The 25,398-nt window shown below is 39.6% G+C and overlaps 1 long non-coding RNA gene across 3 annotated transcripts in view; it reads right to left on the bottom strand.

The window, feature by feature from the left end:
* The window catches only part of LOC144930496 (uncharacterized), a 178,373-nt gene extending 153,302 nt beyond the window's left edge, over positions 1 to 25,071 (bottom strand). Inside the window, exons 1-2 of one of the 3 annotated variants that reach the window (XR_013635706.1) lie at positions 24,791 to 25,071; positions 8,452 to 8,571 (exon numbers count right to left, since the gene is read on the bottom strand). This is a non-coding gene — a long non-coding RNA (uncharacterized LOC144930496). Of the gene's footprint in view, positions 1 to 8,451; positions 8,572 to 19,149; positions 19,221 to 24,790 lie in introns of those variants that run through there. The other 2 variants (XR_013635707.1, XR_013635705.1) reach the window with 2 other exon arrangements.
* Positions 25,072 to 25,398: the final 327 nt, after the last annotated feature.

Below are 25,398 nucleotides of genomic sequence, written 5' to 3'. Positions count from 1 at the left end.
TGGACATTAGGAAAAACTTCCTAACTGTCAGAATGGTTAAGCACTGGAATAAATTGTCTAGGGAGATTGTGGAATCTCCATCATTGGGGATTTTTAAGAGCAGGTTAGACAAATACCTTTCAGGGATGGTCTAGATAATACTTAGTCCTGCCTTGAGTGCAGGGGGCTGGACTAGATGACTTCCTGAGGTCTCTTCCAGTTCTATGATTCTATGAGGCACAAGGGAATGGTTTCTTTTTGGGAAGCTAGGCATAGAGTGGTTTGAAAATAAGGTTTAAAATAGGATGTTAGATTGTACATTAAATATGGAGTGGCTACTTCCACTTGATAACAAACAAAATCCTTGGGAGCATATGAAAGTACACTACAATATAAAGCCTGGCCAAGGTTTCATCTATAAAAATAGACAAAATGATGAATGCATGATTATTCTGAAAGCACAGTAGCACTGAAAGCAAGACAGTATTAACACAGAAAATCAAGAGCAAAGGCGGTTTCATTTATCTAGGTCAATTTAATGAAAATTTGGTCCTACAAATTTATAGCTTTCAACCCATTTCAATACTTAACAATAAAAGTACCATGGTTAAGGGGCTGTATGAGATGTAAAGAAACATGAGTTGAGATGGCAACTTGTTACAATGGGCCAGATTCTGGGCTCTGATAATACTGATGCAAAGCAGCCTTAAAACAATCCCTAGGTGACACAAGTTGCTTGGCAAGTTCTACACTTCTCTGTTTTAGCCCCCACAGCATAGGGGGCACGAGTGGGGAGTGCCTAGTATGTAATGTACTATGATGCTCCTTGAGACCAGCCCCTCAGTTGATGCAAGAATTTGGAGACTATAAACTGTGCCTTAACATCACTTTCACCTCACCCCCTTCATCTGAGTCAAACAGAATTTGAATTCGGCAGGGCAAAGGATCTGGGCTAATATTTTCAAGAATGTGTGGAATAAACTAATGGTTTACAATATACCATGTAGAAGAAAAAGAAAAGAAATGCAAATTCATCTCAGTAAGAAAGAATGGTCATCAGCACTTTAGGGTATTCTTGAGCTTGCTTTTTCCATTCTTTTCTGTTGAGGCATTTAAAACTGTCCATTTCTTGACACTAGTTGCGGGAGAGAATCCATTTCCAGTTCATTGAAGTGTTCTTGACATAGAGTCCTGGGTATTGTAAATTAGGTTCCTGTGTGCTCTTGAGGACAACCTGAACCTCTTGGTTGCAAATAAATTGATCATATCAACATAGTGTAAGTCAAAAATGCATAACTCCTATTCAGTGTAAATGACATGTCTTTTGCTGGGGGAAGCCTGCTTAACAGCACTCTCTTTTCCTACTCCATTGAATCCACATGAGAGAGAGAGAATTATTTTTCAAGTGCCCAAAATACAGTAGGAGTGTCTCAAAATAAGCAAGGAACCATATAGTCTAAATTGAATGTCACAGCAAGTGAAGGTCATAGACATGAGAGGAGTGAAAAGGAGCATGAGGGTTATAATAAGATCACACACTAAAAGGCAGTGAGTTTCCATGTGGATTCAGGGATCCAACTGAAAGGCCAGAACCATTTGTAATGAACTTGAAAGACAACAGATGATATCTCATACACCAGTGAGGAGAAGTGTTTAAGAAAAAATCTGATCATGATCAGCAATGTGATTAAGCCTTTATTTGGTTTATATATTGTCATGTTTTCATCTGATCCTCCTTTTTCAAAAATTAAAGTGTAATCAAATATTTTTTGTGAGTAATACTACAGAATTGGTTTTTAGGATTGGTTTGTGTGAGGTAAGGTGTGGGTTTAACGAATAGGCTTTGGAAAGCTGCTAGATACCTAATGTTACATACAACTTCACTTAGCTATCTAATGTAGAACCAGTCTTAAAGTTCATTACCAGTTAAGAGTTTCCATTCTTAAGAAGCATGTGATATCCACTGAATAATCACAGAAGGTAAATAAACTCATCAAGCACGTGGGATGTGGGAGACCTCAACCTGAAACGAATCAGGGAGTTGAACTTGGATCTCCCACTTCCCAAAAGAATAGCCCAATTGGTGAGCTCTAAGGTATTCTGGTGTGGGTCTCTCTCAGTGTCTCCTGCTGAAGCTGTTCTGCTTTATATAAAATATTTGAATAGTTACTGCTATTCAAGAAAGAGAATGCGTCCAAATGACTGTATAGTCTGGAATTTAGGGCACTCACCTAAGAAGTGGGGAGACCAAAATTCAGGTCTGTGTTCCTCTAAATAATTTATTTATACCAAGTGGAACATTGTTGTCTGGAGAGATTCATAGAGCCTGGCTCTCCCATAGCCCAGGTGAGTGCCCTAGCCACTAGGCTAAAAGTTATAGGGGAGATGACGCTGCCTCCTCCAGCCATTTTGAACATGTAGTGCTTTACAAATGCCCAGAAACAAAATGTTTTGAATTGAACAAATTGCTTCACTTGACTCGCAACAGACTTTTTTGTTTAATTAACAAAAAATTCCAAAAAAGTTCAGAGTTGGTTCAACCTAAACTTGATCTTTTTTTCCAGAACTGCTGTCAAGACAAAAATAAAAAAAATCAGTTATTTACCCAGCTAAGACAGGTATATTTTATTTTGTTCCATCAAGAAATATATACCCACAGGAGGTAAAATACACTGAGGTATGTGGTACTTTATACATACTCCACAACTATGAAATATATATAAGCAAATAAAGATGGAATATGGCACATGCAGTGAGCAGTTTGTTATGAATGTCTGAAATTTGAGAGACTATTATTTAATTGTTATCCTAGGTTTAACCTGGCTGAGTTATTCATCTTTGCCTTATTAATGGGTGATTATTCATAAAGGGTGTACCCCAGCACTTGTGAATAGCCAGTTGCACGTATTCAGCATTTCAAAGGAGAGGCTGGACTGAAGAGGTGTGTACAAGTGATTTGAATTTCAAAGAGCAGAGAATAAACACCAGCTATTTAGGGGCTAATTTATACTGGACATGGCAGGAAGAGAAATCTCTGCTGTTCTAAGACATTGCACACAATGCTATAGTAAACTGAAGACTTTGAAGGAAGGTTTAGTAATTGATACAGCAGATTAAGAAGCCTATTCTTTTTCTTCTTTTTGCACCAGTGTAAGTCAGGAGTAACTGCACTGCAGTCACTGGAATTATACTAGCGTGAAATAGGTGTATGGGAGATCAGAATCAGGCTCTGGACTGAATCCTGGGTGAGAACATTTACCAGATTAAATCTCTAATAAATTACAAGCCAGCAGGACATTTAGTAGTTTGTTGTTTATGATGAAAAGGTAACAAAAATAAACACATGAATTACTGCTCAGCTTCAGTTTTCAGACAGCAGGATAAAAATATAACACACCTGAATTTAGATTGCATAAGACATGCAATGCTGATACAAAATTATGGTAAGATTTTAAGATGTCTGCATCCTGTTCCTCTCTAAACTCATAAGCAGAAGATGACCATCATAGAAACTAAAGCCTTTTTAATGTGTCCATGTAGTTTGGAGGATAAGGAATTTAGGAATCCCACTGGTCCACAGACCTCCATATGTAGACCCTGAAAAGACTTGTTAGAAGAACCAATAGAATTCTTATCAGAACAACATTTGTTTGTTTGACATTTTTATTATAGTAATAAGTGTGCCATCTCCTTAGAATGCAAGCTGGAACAGAAACAAAGATATTCTGTTTATATATATATATATGCTTATTGTTTCATCTGACAAATAATAAACATTTATAAATGTTTACTAACCACTTAGTAAATGCTTTTTTTTAAAAAAGAGAATAATAAATGGCTACTACCATATTGTAATTAATGACTGAAAGTCAACATTTTGAATGCTGGAAGGTATTGCTGTATTGAAAAATATCTATTATTTGCACTATGTTCTCTTTTCCATTTAATCATCCCATATCCCCATCCAATCTTGAGCTGATGTGTGAACAATATTTGATCATGATAAAAACGTTAGACTCTACAGCTAGCAGCATAAAAATAATTATCAGAATGCAACATGTTCATCCAATTCATATCTCATAATACCCTTCCTTAGAGAAAGGCTTTTATGTAGATTTATGCAGACTTCCCCAGTGAAAAACCACTTAGAAATTCCTGTCAGGTGCTTTCTGCTTGAAGGGCTCCAGTGTGTGGGTAGCTGTTTCTTTTGTATGTGCAGCAATAATCCCACTCCTTTAAAGAGATGTTTTTTTTCTCTTTTGCTTTCGTACCACATTTGTAAAGTGAGAGATAGAGTGACACATGTTCTGAACCAGTCTTTGAACATTTTAATGAGAACTATCCATTTACTTAGAGTACAAATATTTTAATACAGAGGTACCACCTATTGGCTGCTTGTTGCCTTAGTAATTTGGGCTATTCTCTGAAAAATGTATTAGGAGTCACATTTTGTATTTTTTCCCTTTGGAACTGGTCTTTGTTATGTACTTTCTTTCTCTGTAGGACAAAACTTGTATATGTGGGGAAGTTAGTACGCAGTGAGCTAGAGTGTGAATTTAAAGTGCACAAACTACTCCACCTTAGCTTCCTGTGTGGACACTCTTACAATGCTCTAAGGGTGTCCTAATGCACACAAAACACTTAGTGCACTGTAAGAGTGTCCACAGAGTGTGGAATACTTAGTGCCCACTGGCTACTGTGGGCTTTTTCCCCATATAGACAAACCTCCCAGATGAGAAGCAAAAATTGTGTTTTTTCTCTGTCACAGGTGCATTCACCAGTAGTGGCGCCTCCTCATGGCTGTCCTGGGGATTAGCTCTGGCAAGGTGTTGCCCCCTCCTCTGGCAGTGACTCCCCTGATCATCCTCGCACCCAGGGGTGAAAGTAACTGAAATTTCTTAGCGGTATGGTCATATTGTAACCTCCCTTCCCACCCCCACTCCTACACATTTAACTGCATGGATCCCTTTTCACGACTTTGATACAGCGGCTGTCTACTAGTTTTATTCTAGAGTATTGCCCTGAGTGATGCAAGTTTTAGCACGGTAAAGTGGCAGTGTAGACAGTGCTCCCACGCTCCCAGAACTGGTAGCTATTTCCCTGGTGGAGGTGGTTTTATTACAGTGCTGGGAGAGCTCTCTCTCAGTGCTGGAGCCACAACTCCACAGCTACTTTGAAGTGCTGCCATGGCAGAGCTTCAGTGTCGCCTGTGTAGACATATCCTTTTGTCGATGACTTTCAGCTTTTTCATTTGTCACTGTTCTTTTTGACTGACAATCCCCCATTTCCTCACACACTAATGCGGATGTTTAAACATAAAAGTAAGATGGGCAGAGGCCTGGGGGGTGTCACAGACCAGCAAACAGCAGCAAGTCCCCCTAGTGGGAAAGCGGCACGAGACGGAGAGGTTTCACCCAGAGCACCAGCTGTTTCAGAACCCTGCTCGAGTGCTGCCAAGCCCCACACCTTGACCCTCCCCCTCTGCTGGCTCCTGCCTCTGGCACCCCACATCCGTCTGCAACAGGTGAAGAGACTCCCCGACTGCAGCCAGGTGAGCTCTTCCTCCCATAGCTGGCTGAATAATGAAGGGCTGGAAGCAGAGCGCAGTGCCCTGGGCACAGAGTGTAAAGCCACCCCTCCATCCTGCAGTGTGCACACAATATTCACTCCCAAAGCTGCCTCATCCCCCAAGGGCCCATGTGTGTGGATCTGCACATTGAAGAGCAGGCGGTCCGCAGGAGAACCAGCTCAAGAGTGAGCTGGGATGGAAGCAAGGGGCTTTCTGCACAATCACACTCCTGTGTCCTGCTCGCATTGAGCTCCTTAGACCCCCCCACCTGCCGCCTTTCAGCTCCCCTAATCTCCAAGGTCAACTCTGATTCCCTCTCCAACTATGCTTAGGGATGGTCGGTTTGCTTGCAGAGAGGGATGTTTGTAGCAATCCATTCTGCCTTCATGGATTTCACAACACTGGGCTCCTTCCAGCAACATCTCCGCTCTGGTGAGTTGTTCCATTTTAATGAAGGTTGAATTATGCAGTGTGTGATTCTGCAATCAACTACATTTAATTACACTGTTCCAATGGAGGGGACAGTCACACTGGGTGCTTTCTACTGTAAATTGTGCGCCTAACAAGACAGACTTGACCAATAAGCTGTTAGCGGTTCCCGTGATGGCACGCAAAAGCTAACGTTCGCAATCACATGGATGTCTTCCACCCGACAAGAAGTAAAGACTGAAAACTGAAGGGGAGCATTTTGTTTCTAGAGAATGTAAAATATATTTAATTCAAGCAATAAATCTCATTTTTTGTTATTTCTACAGTTAAACCTAGCCTATTTTACCCATTTGTACTGAATGCTTCGGCCACATTCTTACCGGTACGCTGTATCGGCTTACTTTCACCTCCGCTCTCACCATCTGCCACTCAGGGGGCTCCCCCTTTGTGACTTGGTCTTCTAGCCAGTTCACCACGTGTTTCCCCTTTTAGGGTGGAGGGGTATATCAAAGACCCTCCATACAAAATGGCACTCTTCCCTGTACTGCCCCAACTGTGTTACTCCTCCAATGGCTGCTAGGGGGACCTGGGCCCACCCTCTACTCCGGGTCCCAGCTTAGAGGCCCTCTCATCTGCAGCCAAGATCTGACCTCCTCCATACATTGCTGCTTTTCCCCGACACTTGCCTACCTCTCTGGCTCTTCCTCTTCTCTTGGTTTGCCAGCCCAAACTGCCCCCTCTCCAAGGAAATAATTGTAGGCTACTTGTCTTTAGCCCCAGATACACCTCCCATCTCCTCCCAAGAAATGACTGCACACTCCTTCCCTGCAGCACACTATGTTCCCTGGCTTATATAGGCCCTGCCTGTTCCTGCCCAGCTGAGCCTCTTCTAATTAAATCCCTGCTGCCTGCCTCATTCCCCAGGTACAGCCTGGTCAGTTAATTGGCTAACTTAGCCATTTTAACCCCTCCAGGTCTTGTGTGGGGTGGAACAGATATGTTTCCACTACTGTTTAATAGATTTCTCACTATAATCACACATTTTATACATTTTTTACACACAAAAGTTACATTAAAATAATGTTAAAATTCTTAAGTCAAACTCTCAAAGTTAGGAAATGACAAAATTAAGGTTGCCCATGCAATATTATTCAGCTTTCTTGTGCTTATGCATTATGATAGTATTTAATACATGACCAGCTTCCTTGTGCTTATGCATTATGATAGTATTTAATACATGACTATAAAATAAATTTTCCCCAAAGAAGTCCAAAGGGTTAATATTTGGCAAAATTATAAGCTACTGAAAACAGGGTTTGATCGTGGGAACGTCAGGTGACCTTACCTACCAGCACTACCAGTTCCAACCGTAATGTTACTTTATATTCTCCCATAAATTGATTTGGGGAAACTGTAGAAACAGGTTATAGCTATTTTAAAATAGTACCAAAATCAATGCCCTAAACCATTCAAGAATAGCTTTTTCTTTAAAATGTGGGTTACAATTGGATACATCATGGTGTGATGTGGTATAAAGATTATTTAGCACTCATTTCAAATGACCTGCATAACTCCGTTGTGGCTTTGACTTTATTAGAAAATGTGGTCATCCCAAATTCTATCCATCATAATGCTGTTTCTAATTAACTGATATATATAAAATCTTAACTCTGTCTTAATTAAGTTTTTTGTCTTTCAATATGTTTTGCACTGCAGTGGAATCTAATATTTGAAGCTAACTACTGCTATGGACCATTAAATTACAAAAATGAGTTCTCAGCAAATGTGAAACACAGCGAAGAAGAAAAAAAAATCACATAATTTAACGGTTTGATGAACCAGAAAAACCAACAAAGGATCATACAATTACCACCTTTGCCACTACCATTCTTCCCAGCGTTACTGGAATACTACCCATCAAAAGAAAACTTCGTTGAGAGCTACATAGGTTCTGTTCCAGCTACACTCTGGGAAAATATTTCAAAGAGCTGTAAAATAATTCGTTGTGAATTTACCTTCTCTTTTCTCTTCATAATTGCTTGCAAACTGATTTTGGTTTCTACAACTATAGTTCAGGTTCATAAGCATTCATCACATATTTCATATGAAAATATTGCAAAACTATGGGCCATTTGTGAATTATTTACTTTGACTACCAGTTCTGCATTATTTGTGATGTGGTCATCTAAGATGCATGGTGTTGATTCTGCTCTGATTGGAAGACTAAGACTTTTCTAGGAGGATTAATAATTATGGTTATGTTACTATCCGTGAATAATGATCATTATGACCCCACAAAAACAGTGAACCAAACTTATGACTTTTCACTCATTGAAATATTTGTGAATTACTTTTTATATGATTTGATCAGCTGTAACTCCAAAATTTTGTTCCTCTTTTTCCTCAGCTGGATGAATGCATATAATTCTTATATATAACTCTGCTATCAGCAGAACAAGAACAAATTTACTTACTCTAAGTGTTAAATGTGGTGGTCAAATATTGTTGTCCTTGAGCAGACCATTTAGATAATCTATTCTGTCTCTTCTTACTTCATTTCACAACAGTGCTCCATCTCACATAGTGCTCGAGTCCTAAAAAACAAGTGCTGGATCTGAATTTCAACCTCAAGAACAACAGTAACATACTTTATATTGAAAAACACCTGAAAAACGCTATTTTTGCTCAAATTATGAGAAAACAAATTATATGCAACATGATCTCCCAGAGCTACTTTCGTATCTTTCTTTACTGCTATGGAGCCAAGGTTTTGTGGACCTGCAGAAGTGGAAAATGGGTGGTAGCAACTCCACTCAATGAGAAGAATCAAATGCTATCCAACATGACCCCTGCCCATGGAATTCCTTAACTTTGTCTTTGTTAAGATAAAGAGATTGATCCCCTTGACTATCATTATAAAGCAGATTTTCTAATCCTATAATCATTCTTGGGGCTCTTAATAATAGAATCATAGACGATTAGGGTTGGCAGAGACCTCAGGAGGTCATCTAGTCCAATCCCCTGCTCAAAGCAGGACCAGCACCAACTCAAAGCATCCCAGCCAGGGCTTTATCAAGCCAGGCCTTAAAAACCGTTAAGGATAAAGATTCCACCACCTCCCTAGGTAACACATTCAGTGCTTCACCACCCTCCAAGTGAATTAGTTTTTTCCTAATATCCAACCTAGACCTCCACCACTGCAACTTGGGACCATCGCTCCTTGTTCTGTCAGCTTCCACCACTGAGAACAGCCGAGCTCCATTCTCTTTGGAACCCCCCTTAAGGTAGCTGAAGGCTGCTATCAAATTCCCCCTCACTCTTCTTTTCTGCAGACTAAATAAGCCCAATTCCCTCAGCCTCTCCTCATAAATCTTGTACCCCAGACCCCTAATCATCTTCCTTGTCCTCCGCTGGACTCTCTCCAATTTGACCACATCCTTTCTGTAGTGGGGGGCCAAAAACTGGATGCAATACTCCAGATGCGGCCTCACCAGTGCCGAATAGAGGAGAATAATCACTTCCCTCGATCTGCTGGCAGTGCTCATACTAATGCAGCCCAATAAGCCGTTAGCCTTCTTGGCAACAAGGACACACTGCTGACTCATATCCAGCTTCTCATCCACTGTAATCCCCAGGTCTTTTTCTGCAGAACTGCTGCTTAGCCAATTGGTCCCCAACCTGTAGCAGTGCATAGGATTCTTCCATACTAAATGCAGGGCTCTGATGAGGTTCAACAAGGACAAGTACAGATTTCTTTTGACCCAATCCTCCTATTTGTCTAGACCTTCCCTTTACTGCCCCAACTGTGTCACTCCTCCAATGGCTGCTAGTGGGAACTGGGCCCACCCTTTACTCTGTGTCCCGGCAAAGAGGACCTTTGTCTGGACCTTCTCTGGAACCTCTCCAATTTATCAGCATCCTTCTTGAATTGTGGACAGCAGTGGTCTCACCAGTACCGAATACAACATCCTACTCCACTTCTACTGAAGATTCCTCTGTTTATGCAACCAAGGATAACATTAGCCCTTTGGCTACAAGTGTCCACAATGGGAGCTCATGTTCAGCTGATAATCCACCATAACTCCTAAATCTTTTTCAGAGTCATTGCTTCCCAGGATAGAGTTCCCCATCCTGTAAGTATAGTCTTTATTCTAGAAGTATACATTTACAGTTAGCTGAATTAAAATGCATATTGTTTCCTTGCACCCAGTTTACCAACCAATCCAGATCATACTGTATTAGTGACCTGTCTTCTTCATTACTTACCACTCCCCCAATTTTGTTGTCATCTGCAAACATTATCAATGATGATTTTATGTTTTCTTCCAGGTCTTTGATAAAAATGTTAAATAGTACAGGGCCAAGAACCAATCCCTGTGGAACCCCAGCAGAAACACACCTGCTCAATGATAATTCATCATTTACCATTACATTTTGAGATAGCCAACTTTTAATCAATTTAATGTGTGCCATGTTAATTTTACGTTGATTTAGATTTTTAATTAAAACATTGTATGGTACCAAATCAAATGCCTTCTAGAAGTCTAAGTATATTACATCAACACTATTACTTTTAATGTATAAAATGTATAATCTCATAAAAAATATGTATAGTAAATTACTTTGACTGGATTTATTTTACATAAACCCATGCTGATTGGCATTAATTTTGTTCTACTTTTTAAAATTCTTTATTAATCAAGTCGCATATCAGCCACTCCATTATCTTGCCCAGGACTGGTGTCAGACTGACAGGCCTATAATTACCTGGGTCATCCCATTTACCCTTTTTAAATACTGGCACAACATTAACTTTTTTCCAGACTTCTGGAACTTTCCCAGTGTTCCAAGACTTTTCAAAAAGTGGTCTAGCAAGCTCCTCAGCCAGCTCTTTTTTAAACTCTTTGGTTATATGTTATCCAGACATACTCGGTGTCTAACTTTATTAGCTATTGTTAATATCCTCTTGAGATACTAGGATGTTGGTGGTGTGTTTCTGTGCCAGCTGTGGAGTTAATCACCATAGGGCACTAGTGTTTGTTGTGAGTCTCCCAGGGAATGTTACATGGACTTGGATTTAACACTAGAGAGAAGGGTGTCGAAGGGGAGAGAGGAAAATGATGATTTGCTGCAGGGAGGGGCTTGAATTCAATCAAACTGACTGGCTGTTGTCCAATCATTGACCAGTGCTCTCATGGAGGCACTGGCCAAGTATATCTCAAAGCAGGGGCACTATCTCCTCATGCTGCGTCCCCCACCTCCTCTGCGCCTGCTGTGGAAGGAGAGATGGCCACCCAGGTTACTAAGTCACCATCTCTCCTTCTGGAATTTGAGGGTGGGTTGGGGGATGTTGAGTTCAGACCCAGAGCCCCACTCCAGAAGTAGACTTGGTGGCTAGGTAATAAGAAGCACTAGAATGCTGTTCTGGCTCCTCCCAAAATGCCAGAATGGCATTCCAGAGCATTCCGGCAGGACTCAAGTGCTGATCTAACCATTTCTTGAATAACCAAAGGCAATGGCTGATGATGCTTGATCAGCTCCACTGTTAGCAATTAGACAATAAAATAGTCTATGTACCTATTTTTACAGGATATATCACATGAAAGGATGCAGTTTAAAGTTTTTTTAATAGCAGGAATTTTGAATGCCTAGTTTACCAATGAGTGACAAAAAACATTCCTAACCCATCAAGACTTTCTCCTCAGTCAACTGAAAAGACCACCAAAAACCCTAGTGGAAGGTCAGAAAAGTTTGGAGAGTTGGGGACACTCAGCTTCTAGTTAAGGAGCATTCTTGATCTCTTAAGACTCAAATTAACTCAGGCTGGCTGTCATAGGAAAAGGGCAGAAGGATTTTGTTTGTTTTGTTGCTGTGAGAAATTTATTTTATACAATGCAACTGAATTCCAAGAGGGATAGAGTAGTGGAACAGTATGCAGATAAATTCAATTTATTCCATGGCTTGGAGGAATTTATAGGGGTACGCTGCCAACTGATAGTTTGTTTTACATTTTAACTGTACATCTTTCTCAGGATTTGTGTACACATAAAAGCTGTGCCACTTTAACTATACGCAAGAATAAGCTATACTGGCATAAAGCATCTTTGTATCAGTATGTGTGTGTCCACAATAGGGACTTCCCTTGTATAACTATTTTCGTATTAAAAATAAATAAATATATTACCCCTTATCCAAAATATTTATACTGTGTGTAGATCATGCCTCAGACTCCTTTTCTAGATAGCTGTCCACAAATTCCTAGTTTTGCTTCTCCCTGATGTTACAGGCTGATGTGAATTACAGTCCAAGCTAAATCCTTAAAATAGAGATGAAAAAAGAAAATAATTTCATTGTGTATAAATCCTTGATATGACAGGGGTGAAGAAATTAAGTCGTAACCTTCATCCTTGCTTACACAGGCTCAGCTCCCACTTACTTAAATGGTATTTGCCCCCATTTAAGTGCAGGCAAAATTAGGCCAACCGTTCAGGGAGTTACATAGTGCTAGAATGAGAATAGTGTCCACAACATAATGCAAGAGAGGAGCCTCATTGCTGAAAACATAATAGGAAAAACAACTACAGTAGCTGGGAATGTTAGAGTTGGGGCCTTTCCAGTTTGTCTTAATAATTACTTAGAGCAGGGCTGTGCCTATAGAAAGGAAAATGTAGCTGGCAACACTAATCTGGGAATGTATTTAATATCTTAAGTGACTTAAGTCACCTTCAGGAGAATTTATTAACATACTTATGCATACTAAATGGTTTCTAATTTAGCTGTTACCACTCAAGAAAGAGATCCTGGAATTACTGTGGTTAGTCTGCTGAAAACTCCAGCTCAATGCACAGCAGTGGTCAAAAAAGGCTAATAGTATGTTATGAACTATTAGGAAAGGGATAGGAAATAAGACAGAAAATATCATAATGCCACTACATAAATTGATGGTGCGCCAACACCTTGAATACTGGTTCTCGTCATCCCATCTCAAAAAGGACATAGTGGAACTGGAAAAGGTTCAGAGAAGGGCAACAAAAGTACCCAAAGGTATAGAATGGCTTTCATATGAGAAGATACTAAAAAGATTAGAGCTGTTCATCCTAGAAAAGAGACAACTACAGGGGAAAATGACAGAGATTGATAAAAGCATGAATGGTGTGGAAAAAGTGAATAGAGAAGTGTTATTTATACTTTCACACAATACAAAAACCAGAGGTTACCCAATTATATTAATAGGCAGTAGGTTTAATACAAACAAGAGGAAGCACTTTTCATGCTATGCACAACTAACTTGTGAAAATCATTGCAATTTTGAACCCAGTTCAAAAAAACGACTGACTAAGTTCAGGGAGGATAGGCCCATCAATGTCTATTAGCTAAGGGATGCAAGCCCATGCATGGGGCAACCCTAAACCTTTGACTACCAGAAGACAGGAGTGGAAGACCGAGGTGGATCCCTCCCATAACTGCCCTGTTCTATACATTGCCCCTGAAGCTATGGAATGGGCCATTGCCAGAGTCAGGATACTGGGCAAGATGGACCATGGCCTGACCTAACATGGCAGCTTCTATGTCCGTTAGGGGTTTGATCTACCAAATGGCTAAAGGATTTTTATAGCGAAAAAGTGAATTAATGCAATTTGGATCTAAAGCTCATAAAGAAAAAAAACGTTGAATAAAAGAACTGGATTTACTGACAATTAAAGAAACTTAACCAATTTAAATTACTGATTTTAATCATGATTTAAATCAGCAAACAGAAACCTTTATTTAAATTATCCAATTCAATCTTGTTTTGCATTTGTACTTTTTAGTTATTTTCTTAAACAAAGATTGATTCTCATTGGGTGGTAGCCATTAAAACATAAGAACAGCGATACTGCATCAGACCAAAGGTTCATCTAGCCCAGTATCCTGTCTTTCTGACAGTGGCCAATGCCAGGTGCCCCAGAGGGAATGACAGAACAGGTAATCATCAAGTGATCCATCCCCTGTTGCCCATTCCCAGCTTCTGGCAAACAGAGGCTAGGGACACCATCCCTGCACATCCTGGCTAATAGCCATTGATGGACCTATCCTCCATGAATTTATCTAGTTCTTTTTTGAACCCCGTTATAGTCTTGGCCTTCACAGCATCCTCTGGCAAAGAGTTCCGCAGGCTGACCGTGTGCTGTGTGAAGAAATACTTCCTTTTGTTTCTTTTAATCCTGCCGCCTATTAATTTCATTTGGTGACCCATAGTTCTTGTGTTATGAGAAGGAGTAAACAACACTTCCTTATTTACTTTCTCCACACCAGTCATGGTTTTATAAACCTCTATCATATCCCCCCTTAGTTGTCTCTTTTCCAAGCTGAAAAGTCCCAGGCTTATTAATCTTTCCTCATATGGAAGCCATTCCATACCCCTAGTCATTTTTGTTGCCCTTTTCTGAACCTTTTCCAATTTCAGTATATCTTTTTTGAGATGGGGCAATGACATCTGCACACAGTATTCGAGTTGGATGCCCATGGATGCTAAGCACCCACTAATTTTTTTCTGTGTTGATGCCTATGCTGGATACATAAGAAAAAAGGTAAGTTTATTAAAACTAACTGATTTATTTAAAAAGAAGGAAGCATTATCTGTAGTTAATTAATTGAACTGATTGTTTCTGGTCTTTAGTTTTTAGAACTAGTAGATCTCATCCTGTTACATCTAGTTTTTATTGGCAGAGATAAACAAGAAAATATTTTTTCTCCACCATGCAAGAGGGTACTGCGGTCAAAAGCTAGTTTAGGCCTTTAGCAAACTGTGGTTCCTGGAGTTTAACCATTGACTTCCATCAGTTCAGTAGTTTGAATTTCTTTGAAACTTCAGCAGTAAACATACTGTTTCAATACTTTTAAAGTTTAATTTAAATGATTTTAATAGATTATAGTAAAGTTAGGCCTTAATATAATTTCAATTTAATTGTAAATTTTTATTTAAAAAAAAACTGTATTCAGTGTAAATAAAAATCTGATTTACATTAAAATATGGTGGTTTTTTTATTTTATTTTTAAATCATCAAGTTAATGGGAGTAATTCTGCTAAGATCCTACAAAATTCTTTAAATATATAGGCCTAAAACTGCTCAAGTTAATTTTCCAAGCACTTTGGGCTACTCATTTGCACACAGGCACTTTTGTGATGGATACCATTGGCATTTCAGTTCTTACTTCCTTCTGAAGAGATGAAGGAAACAAAGTTTGCCATTGACTTTGCATCTTTAGAACACTTCCTGCAGAAGATGGGGTTATTTCTGGGAGGCAATCTTTCTCCAACATTACAGCATGACTCATATTATAGCCAGAGATAATTCAAATGACCATCTTGATTACATGGCTACAAGAGTAGTGGGTTTCTAAGCAAAGAAAGCAAATGTAATCACTCAAACACCTTCTTTTTTCCCCCTCATCTTCCCTTGGATGCAAAGCATCACCTGGTGTTCTTTGTTTGCTTTTCTCTGTTAACTAGTTTGTTTCCCTGGTTTTCTTTGTTCTTCTTTTGTTACCAAATAGGTAATATCCTTGTTCCAAACTTCTCTTCCTCAGCATTTATCAATGTCTGCTTTACACTGTCTTTTGTGTAATGTTTCTTTCAATATTGATTTCTGAGCTTTGTTGTTATTAGATTTTAGAACAATACTTTTAAAACTTCTCTAAATTTGATTGCATATATTTTTTATACTTGGTGTGATAGACAACAATTGTTGTAGTTCACTATTGATATTTATGTTGAAATGATGATTTACCAGAAGCCCCTATTATAAGAATAGTTTTAATAAATATTCATTAAGGTTATTTTTCTGAATAAAATATGTTCCTTAGGAAGCTGCTATAAGTTCTTCCTGAATCTTCTATCATTCAAACTTGTTCATTATTTAATTCAAAATACTTATTACTCTGAGAATGAATGAAATCACTTCCTTGTATCTTTTTCAGACATATTAAGTGCAGTTGTAGTCTGAAATGTGAATATGTAACAATGGACCCTTCTTTCTCAAACATACATACTGTACTCCTTGATCCTGGACCTGAACTGGCTGCTTTGTACTGCTGTGATTTAACCAGCTCTTTAAGGTCAAAGGCTTCTTCATGTAGACTATACATATGGTGGCAGTTTCTACATGGGCCAGTACAGTCCTGAACCAAGTGCAGGGGCTGTGTATTGGAAAAGGCAGCATAGACAAGACATTCCTACACGCTAGTGAACTTTGGTTGCCATGGGCAGCTGGTGTAAGTTACAGCAGCTCTCAGGGGCTCAGACTGGTGCAGGTCAGCCACAGGATCTGTGGGACGCAAAGGTGACTTAAAACTGACATTTTCTTTCTTCCCCTCATCTTGCACCAAAGAGCATGACCAGACAGGAGGATTTGTCCCTCTCTGTTTATTCAGAGAAATAGCTGCTGACTTTAGCAACTAATACAAGCTTTTGCTGCTTTTCAGCCCTTTTATCCCTGTAACTAAGAGTGAACTAGGTTTTGTCTTTCTCTTACATCTTGTTTACTAAATTACTGTGCGACTCCCACATGAAAGGACTAGACGTAGCACAGGTGCTGCAAATAGACTAATTGGAACCACTGGGGTTGCATAGGTGTCAATGAGGGCCTGATTTGCTATTATGAAGATATGTTTAAAGGAAAGCTTTGAGCTTGAATATGAGCTTGAATATGAGGTTGAGATAGCAGAATTGGTCTCATGTTTTTTCTTATCAAATGAGCATATTTGCTATAGAAGTTGTCAAGGTTCCTTCCCCACTCTGAACTCTAGGGTACAGATGTGCGGACCTGCATGAAAACCCCCCTAAGCTTATTTTTACCAGCTTAGGTTAAAACTTCCCCAAGGTACAAACTATTTTACCCTTTGTCCCTGGACTTTATAGCTGCCACCAAGCGTCTAACAAAATATAACCGGGAAAGAGCCCAATTGGAAACGTCTTTCCCCCACAAATCCCCCCAAGCCCTACACACTCTTTCCTGGGGAAGGCTTGATAAAAATCCTCACCAATTTGCATAGGTGAACACTGACCCAAACCCTTGGATCTTAAGAACAATGAAAAATCAATCAGGTTCTTAAAAGAAGAATTTTAATTGAAGAAAAAGTAAAAGAATCACCTCTGTAAAATCAGGATGGTAAATACCTTACAGAGTAATCAGATTCAAAACATAGAGAATCCCTCTAGGCAAAACCTTAAGTTACAAAAAGACACAAAAACAGGAATATAGATTCCATTCAGCACAACTTAATTTATCAGCCATTTAAACAAAACAGAATCTAATGCATATCTAACGAGATTACTTATTAACCCTTTATAGGAGTTCTGACCTGCATTCCTGCTCTGGTCCCGGCAAAAGACACATACAGACAGAGAGAACCCTTTGTTTTCCCCCACTCCAGCTTTGAAAGTGTTTTGACAGAATCTTTGAAAATCCTTCAATTTTGTTTTAGAGGATTTTTTTAACAGAGTAAAATCAAGTCAGATTTACTGATATGCTCTGACATTTTGCATGCCACTGATTCAAAGCAGGTGTAAACCCAATATAACTAGTTAAATTGCATGTAAAGCTATTTTACAATCTGAAGCAGTGCAAAGCAGCCAGAACAAATGATCCTGGCTCTGTTGTCTTTGTATATAGAAAATTCCACACAGGGCTAGATTGACCATTGTGCACTATAGCTTTGTACACATCACTTGTTCACATGTTGGAGGTCACATGTTGGTGTCAGTCATGTCACTACAGCTAGCCAGAGGAGTACACATGGAGTAGACTGCCTGCAGGTTTAGCTCCCACCCCTGGGAGGGGAATGTGTGGAGAAATTCCTTCCCCAAGACAGATCCTAGCCTACCTCATGACAGGAAGCTGTGGGCCAGGGAACAGGGGGCCCCCAACTTACACCAAGAGGAGTTGTAGGTCCTTCATCGACTCAGCAGATGGATCAGCTTGTTGGCCCCTACCTTCCACACCCCAAGCAGGCATAGTTCCAGAATGAAGGTGGTGTCCCTGGTGCCAGATAGGGGTGTGCTAAAGGCCCCAGACTGTTCTAATCCAAGTCTGATTACACTGATACTGTAAATTTGACACTCTTACAGCATGACTATACTGTCCTGCAGTGTGGGCTCTTTGGGACCTTTCAGCTCATGCCCACAGTGTCCACCTGAGGGAGATACAGTGCAGCACGTTAGAGCATACTGCTATTCACACAAACTTTAGATGAACAGAGCTGCATTTGGTGCAATTCTGGGTAAAGTGGCAAAAGTGGCTTTGCAGCCCCTAGATCTTGAGGTTAGTTTGCACTGGCCAGGCCCTTGCACAGCTAACACAATGTAAGAGCCTCTCTTTACTTATCTCCCCCAAGCCGTACCCCTTTTCCCTGGACATGTCCTTCAGCAGGGCTTGGAGTTGCTGGAAAGCTCTAGGTTCCAGCTTGCCAGCTGTAGGCCCATTTAGCATCTCCAGAGTGGACCTACAATTTTTATGAATTTGTTTATTATTCAGCATGATTCATGATATATAAGCATTATATAAGCATTGTCCCACCTGTGCAACCTAGGACCCACCCTTCACCTGCAGTGGCATTTCTTCACTACAGGAACAGCAACTGGGGTACATCTCCGCGTGTGGGTCAGCCCCACTACACGCTTTTCCTGCCACACACAGAGTCTTCCATTGGGGGGATTATGGTGGGGACTTCCAGTGCAGTGCATCTTGGAGTGAACACTTTATTAAGATGCAGGGGGCAATTCACCTCTTTCAAAGTAATCGTTTCAGGCTGTCTGCAGACTCAAGTAGATACCACTGCATCACTTACACTTGACGCACGTTTTCATATTTTTCTTTGCAACCAGGTTGGCTAGATAGAAACCTTTTTATAAAAATAAAAGTTTTGAGTCTGTTGGCTACTAAAGAAGTCCTGGGCAAGAGACAAAATATTGTCCTGAGTAGAGAGGCAGGAAAATTTGCAGATGACACACAATTATTTAGGTTAGTCAGCACCCGAGAAGTCACTGAGGGACCTCAGAAAAAAATGATCAAGCTAGGTAAATGGGTAACTGTATGGCATATGAAATTCAATATCAATAAATGAAAAGTATGGCCTGCACATTGGAGGGAAAATTTTAAAGTTTTTCTAAACCTTACACAGTTCTAAATTACCTGTATCAACTCAAGAAAGGAATCTGATGCCATTGTAAACAGCACAGTGAATACTCTGTTCAATGTGCAGCTGCAATCAAAAAAGTAAATGAGATGTTAGATTGCCTAAGAAATAGGATAATGAATAATACAGAAAACATGATAACATCTTTATATAAATCGGTGGATCATAATTCATAAATAGGTGTTTCGTCTCAGCTTCTCCTCTTTTACCCTTCTCCTGGGCTGCACTGGTTGGATATTTGGGACAGAGGGAGTCATCCTTTCACAGATGTTTCCCCAGGGTCAGGCAGAGCTAGACAAACTTCTGTTCTGCTCCTCCCCAGGGTTCACCCTCACTTGGAAGAGAAACAGGCCATGGAGGATCCAAAGCGTTCTTCTCTTTCCCCTGCAATGCAGCGGGCAGTCCGTAGTGGACCTGCTGAGCAACTGCTGCAGGGGACAGCATCTAGTCGAAGGGCTCCTGGTTTACACTACAATGCTCCTGCAGTTACAGGGGAATGAGTGGGAATCAAGGCCCCCTACTGCCTCTCCATAGGGATGGGGATGGTTCAGATGTGAGGTTGAAACTCATAAGGTGGGGCTCAGCTGATGTATTTTAAATGCATAATCAAATGTGTATTTTCTTTTTAGCCCAGTTGCTCTGAAAGGCACAGTTTGAGGCTACAGGTTGGTCACCACTAGTTTATATGGACATCTTTCAGTTTGTGTTTGCTTGTGAACTATTTGCCATGATTATTGCTGCAAGTATTCACATTCCTAATTTGCTTTTCATTCTGATTTACTATTTCAATTAATATAAAACTGGTGACTTGATTGCCATGCTAATTGCAAACTAGGCGACTGTTCTAGGAAGGGAGTTATCTGAATGGGTATTCTCTGTTTTTGCCTGTAGATATTTGAAATCAAGTTTACCACCAACACAATTTGATTAAAAACAGACTAAACAATTTGTTGAAAGCTCTATCATTACCAGAGTAATATTACTCTTCAGTGCTACAATTTTGACTCGTAGTATAATGACTGTACATTATGTGTGCAAACTGAATTGAAAATTTCTCAAAATTACTTTACAGTATCCACAAAATATTGAAGCTAATTTGCAATGTTGAACTCATGGGTTGTCTTCCTCTCTCAATGTACATGTAGTTAACTAATACTTTAACGCTAACAGGAGAGTTATACACGTACCTCCTGGGGAGAGTATATTCAATGAGGTCTATTATATCACTAACTAGATAGCTGAATATAAATGGTGATTGTCCATTCATTATTAGGCTATTTCTAACATATTTCATTTATAACAGGTAGCATAAAATGTTGGGGGAGGTTGGCTTATGCTTTTCCATTATCTATAATATATATTTTACTATATTTCAAAGCCTTTTCTAAACAGCAGTTAAATGAAAGCTTCATTATCTGGAACCAAAATCTAGACAGGTTTCTGAAACATAATCTTAACATTCACACAGCTGTAATTACTACTAAATCAATATTATAGATTCAAACTAAATTATAGTACATGAATTAGAGCTGTAATAAACAGACCCTCACTTGGCTAATTAGTAGATTTGAGTTGGTTTATATTAAAACTGACAAAGATTCCTAGCCCTTGCTAGTCTGACACAAATACAGAGCACTAGAAGCAGACTTGCACCTTGTGCGATAATTTACATGTGTGCTAAATTGATGTAAAAATACTAACCATTCAGAATGGGAATAAATAAATATTACAGAGAACTTTAAATGTCCCTTCTCTAGACAGTATCCAAATTTTTGAAAGATGCATTTTATGTTACAAGAATTTTTACAGTCTGATTTGGATTAGGATTTTCAATCAGGGCAGAGTCAAAACTGTTCTTCTCACCAAAATAAGATATTTTAAAAGGTTTCTGTTTCATATCCCCTTTTGTTAATTGGATGGGGCCCTGTGACTTATTTTTTGGGATTGTAACTCCCTTTTCCAACAGGGCTGCTGTTACAAATGAAGTTTATTATAACATCTCAATTCTAGGGAGGTAATGAGGTGGCAAATATTAACGCTCCAAGAAACAGTCAGCAGGGACTCTCCATGTTTTCTGTATCCAGTGCTCTTTGAAATCATGCCCTCAAGAACAAGAAGCCACCAGAGGACCAAAGTTAGGTAGCAAAATCTGTTGCCTTAAGGTTGCAGATCTCTCCCCAAATCATTCAGGTTAGACTTGCCTCCCCACAGTCAGCAGAGGGGAAGGTCATCCCTCCCATGGATATTCTAAGATCTGTAAGGTTATTGTAAATAACCAACTGAACATGAACCCCACTGAGATGAGGTGGCAAAAAAGAGCTAACACAATAATTTAATATATTAACTGGGGAATATGGACAAGGAGGTGGATAGTACCTCTGTCCAGTTCTAATGTCCACCTTTTAAAAAGAATGCTGAAAAACTGGAGACGGTTGATAAGAGCTACAAAAATCATTTGTGGTCTAGAAAACGATGTTAGTGAAAGAATAAAGAAGCTCAGTTTGTTTAGGTTATCTTAGAGAAGGCTAAGAGGCCATTTAAACATAACCTAAAAGTACCTACACAGGGAAAAGAAATCTGATAGTAGCTGGTGTGACACTATGCCCCCATATTCTTCATAGAGATATTGTTATAATGTAATTATGGAATAACTAAGTATTTTATGTGACATGGGTCATGTAAGAGATCATTGGAAGGGTTATGATTTACTGAATATGATTATCCTATTTCTATGCATGTATCATTTCTGTATCTGAAGTTAGAAATATTGACTATGTATGTGTACTATAAATTGTGTTTATACATGGGGAATGCCCACTAGACAGAATACAATCAGTCCAGAGGGCTAGCTGGGAACAAGTCAATGGGCCATTAGGTAGAAAAATAGGTCTTTGAAGATGCTAATCACCCACATTCCTGGAAAGCCTTCCTGTGGATGCTGCAAATAGACTTTGAGTTATGGCTGCAGGGTCATGTGATCATGTCCCCTGATACTGGATTCCATGTTAAAAACTAGTATTTTTCCATTGGCCAGGGGTGGGAATCACACTGGAAGACAAAGGATTCTGGCCATATGTAAAATCTATTTAAGGCAGGGGAGTGATATAATCGTGGTTTGTTCTTCACTGTCTCCCTGCCCATGATGGCTGCTATAAACTCCTAAGATTGAACTGGGGAAGAAAGGACTGATCCCAGGCTAGAAGGTGTCTGGTCTGTGAAAGAAATACCTGGAGATTTAAGCTGCAAGCAAGACTTGCATGCCTTCAAGAACCTCTGCAATCTGCCTAAAACAACATTTAGGGTGAGAATTTGCTAGTTATACCAGTTTCTTTTAGTATATTAAGCTTAGCTTGCATGTTTGCTTCATTTGCTAGGTAATCTGCTTTGATCTGTTTGCTATCCCTTATAATCACATAAAATCTACCTTTTGTAGTTAATAAACTTGTTCTATTTTGTCTTAACCCAGTGTGTGGAATTCATAACTGGGGAGCAAAAAGCTGTTGCATATCACTTTTCACATGGAGGGAGGGAGCGAATTTCATGAGCTATGCTGTAAAGTTCAAGATAGTGTAATTTTGGGTTTGCACTCTAGAGGGGGGTGTCCACTTGAGTATCTGGGCAACTCCTTAGCTGAGCTTTCCTATGCAGAGCTGATCTCAGCATCTCTGTGAAATTGCAGCTGGGTGTATTCCTACCAGTGTGGGTGTGCTGGAAAGGAGTTTGAGAACTTGTTACAGCAGCACAGTGCAAAGGGAATCCAGGCTGGTGGGTCAGGCGAGCTCAGTGGATCCCAGTTCCAAGTGGTGCCCCTGGGAGAACCCATCACAGCTGGGTCTTTAATCTCACAGACACAGGCATAACACAATCCAGTGGCTGGAAGCTGAAGTCAACAATGTTCAAATGGGAATTAAGATGCAAATTTTTAATGGTGAAGATAATTAGTCATTGGAACCAATTACCTAGAGATTTGGCAAATTCTTTATTACTTGGAGGCTTTTGGTCAAGACCGGATGTCTTTCTAAAAGATAAATGAAGTTATTGGGCTCAATACAGGACTCAGGGTAGAATTCCATGTCCAGCTCATATTCTTATCTAATTCATATTCCTCCATGAAAATAAGTTGTAACTGATTTTCATTTCCCAACATTCAAAGGTTAAAAGAATTTTGAGGCCTATTCCTATTCTGTTCAGACCTCAATTAGAAGCACAGACTTAAATAAACCACATGCTAGGTATAATTTTGCCAACCATTCAGTACAATTTTATGTTGTTCATTGAAAATGTCCTCAGGACAGAATGAATAAGGAGGCTAAAATAACTCCTCATCCCTCTAGAGAACGAATGTAGTTTATATATCTCTGTTCATGCATTTAGGAAGATCCATCAGAAGTTTGTATATGCTGTCTATATATTAAGGTGCTGTAGGATTTCAGCCCTATTGCATTATTCACTCAGCTTTTAAAAAGCACAACTTTACAAATTGTTTTTAAGGCAAACACACATTATGAATTCTATCTGTTTAGTATAGCACCTAGCACAGCCATGGTCCTAAAAAGGTAAACAGAGATCCTCAAATGAGACACACTTTATATGTACAAATTGTTGTTAAAAATCTACTCAATACACTTATAGAGAAGCTTGAAGCAGTTTTTAAAAGAGAAATCCTGATTCTGCTTATTCTTGCAATGTTGAATGCTAGAGCAAATTGGCAGTAACAGCCTCCAGGCCCCCCACAAGGGGCCTTCAAAATCACATCTTCTTTGGCAACAGCATAACGAGACATGCAAGCTGCTCTTTGCCAACTTAATGTTCTTGGCAGGGCACAGTTTTACTAAGAACAAAACACCGGTAGTCAGAAATGAGAAACTTAGGAAAACTGAGAAAATGCAGCATAAAATCCAAACACAAATCCAATGAAGCAGGTCAGAGATCTCAGATATGTCATTTCTCTAAAAGTGCCAGACCTCATGCATTGGCATAGAATTTTCAATGTGAAATCATTCCTCTTGAGCATATTTCCTTTCCTGTTTACACTGAGTACTTTGGATTTTTTAGATTGTGAGTCCCTACCCAGGGTATTCCAACTTCAGGCCACTATAAAGGAAGGGGAACTTGTACTCATTCTTAAACCACTGGAATTGTGCCCATTTATGTCAGTGGATTTGGTCAAGTAAAAACCTCCTTTTTCTCCCCCTTCTCTTGTATTCATATTTTCATTATGATTCTGCTGGATATGAACTTTGAAGGCAGGGCACAGTTTTACTAAGAACAAAACACCGGTAGTCAGAAATGAGAAGCTTAGGAAAACTGAGAAAATGCAGCATAAAATCCTGCAAAGGACTATCCTGTTGCTGGATTCACGTTGAAATGGAAAGTGTCAGTCAATGCTGTTACAGTGGTCTCTCTGAGCAGGATGTCTTAAACATCTTCGACCAATCTCTCTTCCTTTTATAAAAATGCTCTGACAACAGACTCACAAATCTCTGAGGAAATGTTACTTGACTCAGGGAGTCTAGAGAAGGAAGCTGATAAATGGCTTACAGGAGAGTTGTACCATTCAATTTAGATACTAGAAACAGTGAATTTCTGAAATATATTTAAATAGTTCACAACAACAGCTATGCAGATGCCACTTACCTGTCTGCTCTGCTTCTACTCACTATGCCTTGTAGGCCTGGGTTCCCTTTCTTCCATCTCTCAAAGTGAGACAGTGGAAAGGAGTTTTTCCATTATTGGAATGGGTGGGTTCCTTCTTCCATTCCTTCCCATGAAGCATGGAGTGAAGGATAGATTGATGGACAAAGGAGAGCCCCAGTGTTCAAATGTCTTCTGAATATTCCCTGTCCTGAATACAAATATCACCAGTTTCCAAGTAATGGGCTAGTCCTAATCCTCCCTTCCTCCCCTGCTTACACTAGTTCTTTGTTTCACTCCCATATTGGGTCTTGTCTATAAGACCGTAAGCTTTTGCAGGCAGGGTTTGTTTCTTGCTACAGCACAAAGGGGTCCTGATGTGTCTGTATCATAGTAGAGCTTAGAAGCCCTGAACAAAAAATAATATTAATCATCCATCCCTACTTTGCAGACTTGTGGTTTTTTTTACAGCTGATCTATATTTTTCATCATCAAATGTGAGCATCTTTTAAGGGAACTTCAATCAAAAGTGTCAACCCTTTCAGGATTGCTCTAAAAATTGTACACCAGAAATAATTACTCATCATTTGCAGTACTACCTTAGATTACTT

This window comes from Lepidochelys kempii, chromosome 4 (genome assembly GCF_965140285.1).
Source record: "Lepidochelys kempii isolate rLepKem1 chromosome 4, rLepKem1.hap1, whole genome shotgun sequence".
Lineage (NCBI taxonomy): Eukaryota > Metazoa > Chordata > Testudines > Cheloniidae > Lepidochelys > Lepidochelys kempii.
This window is presented reverse-complemented; position numbering and strand designations above follow the sequence as displayed.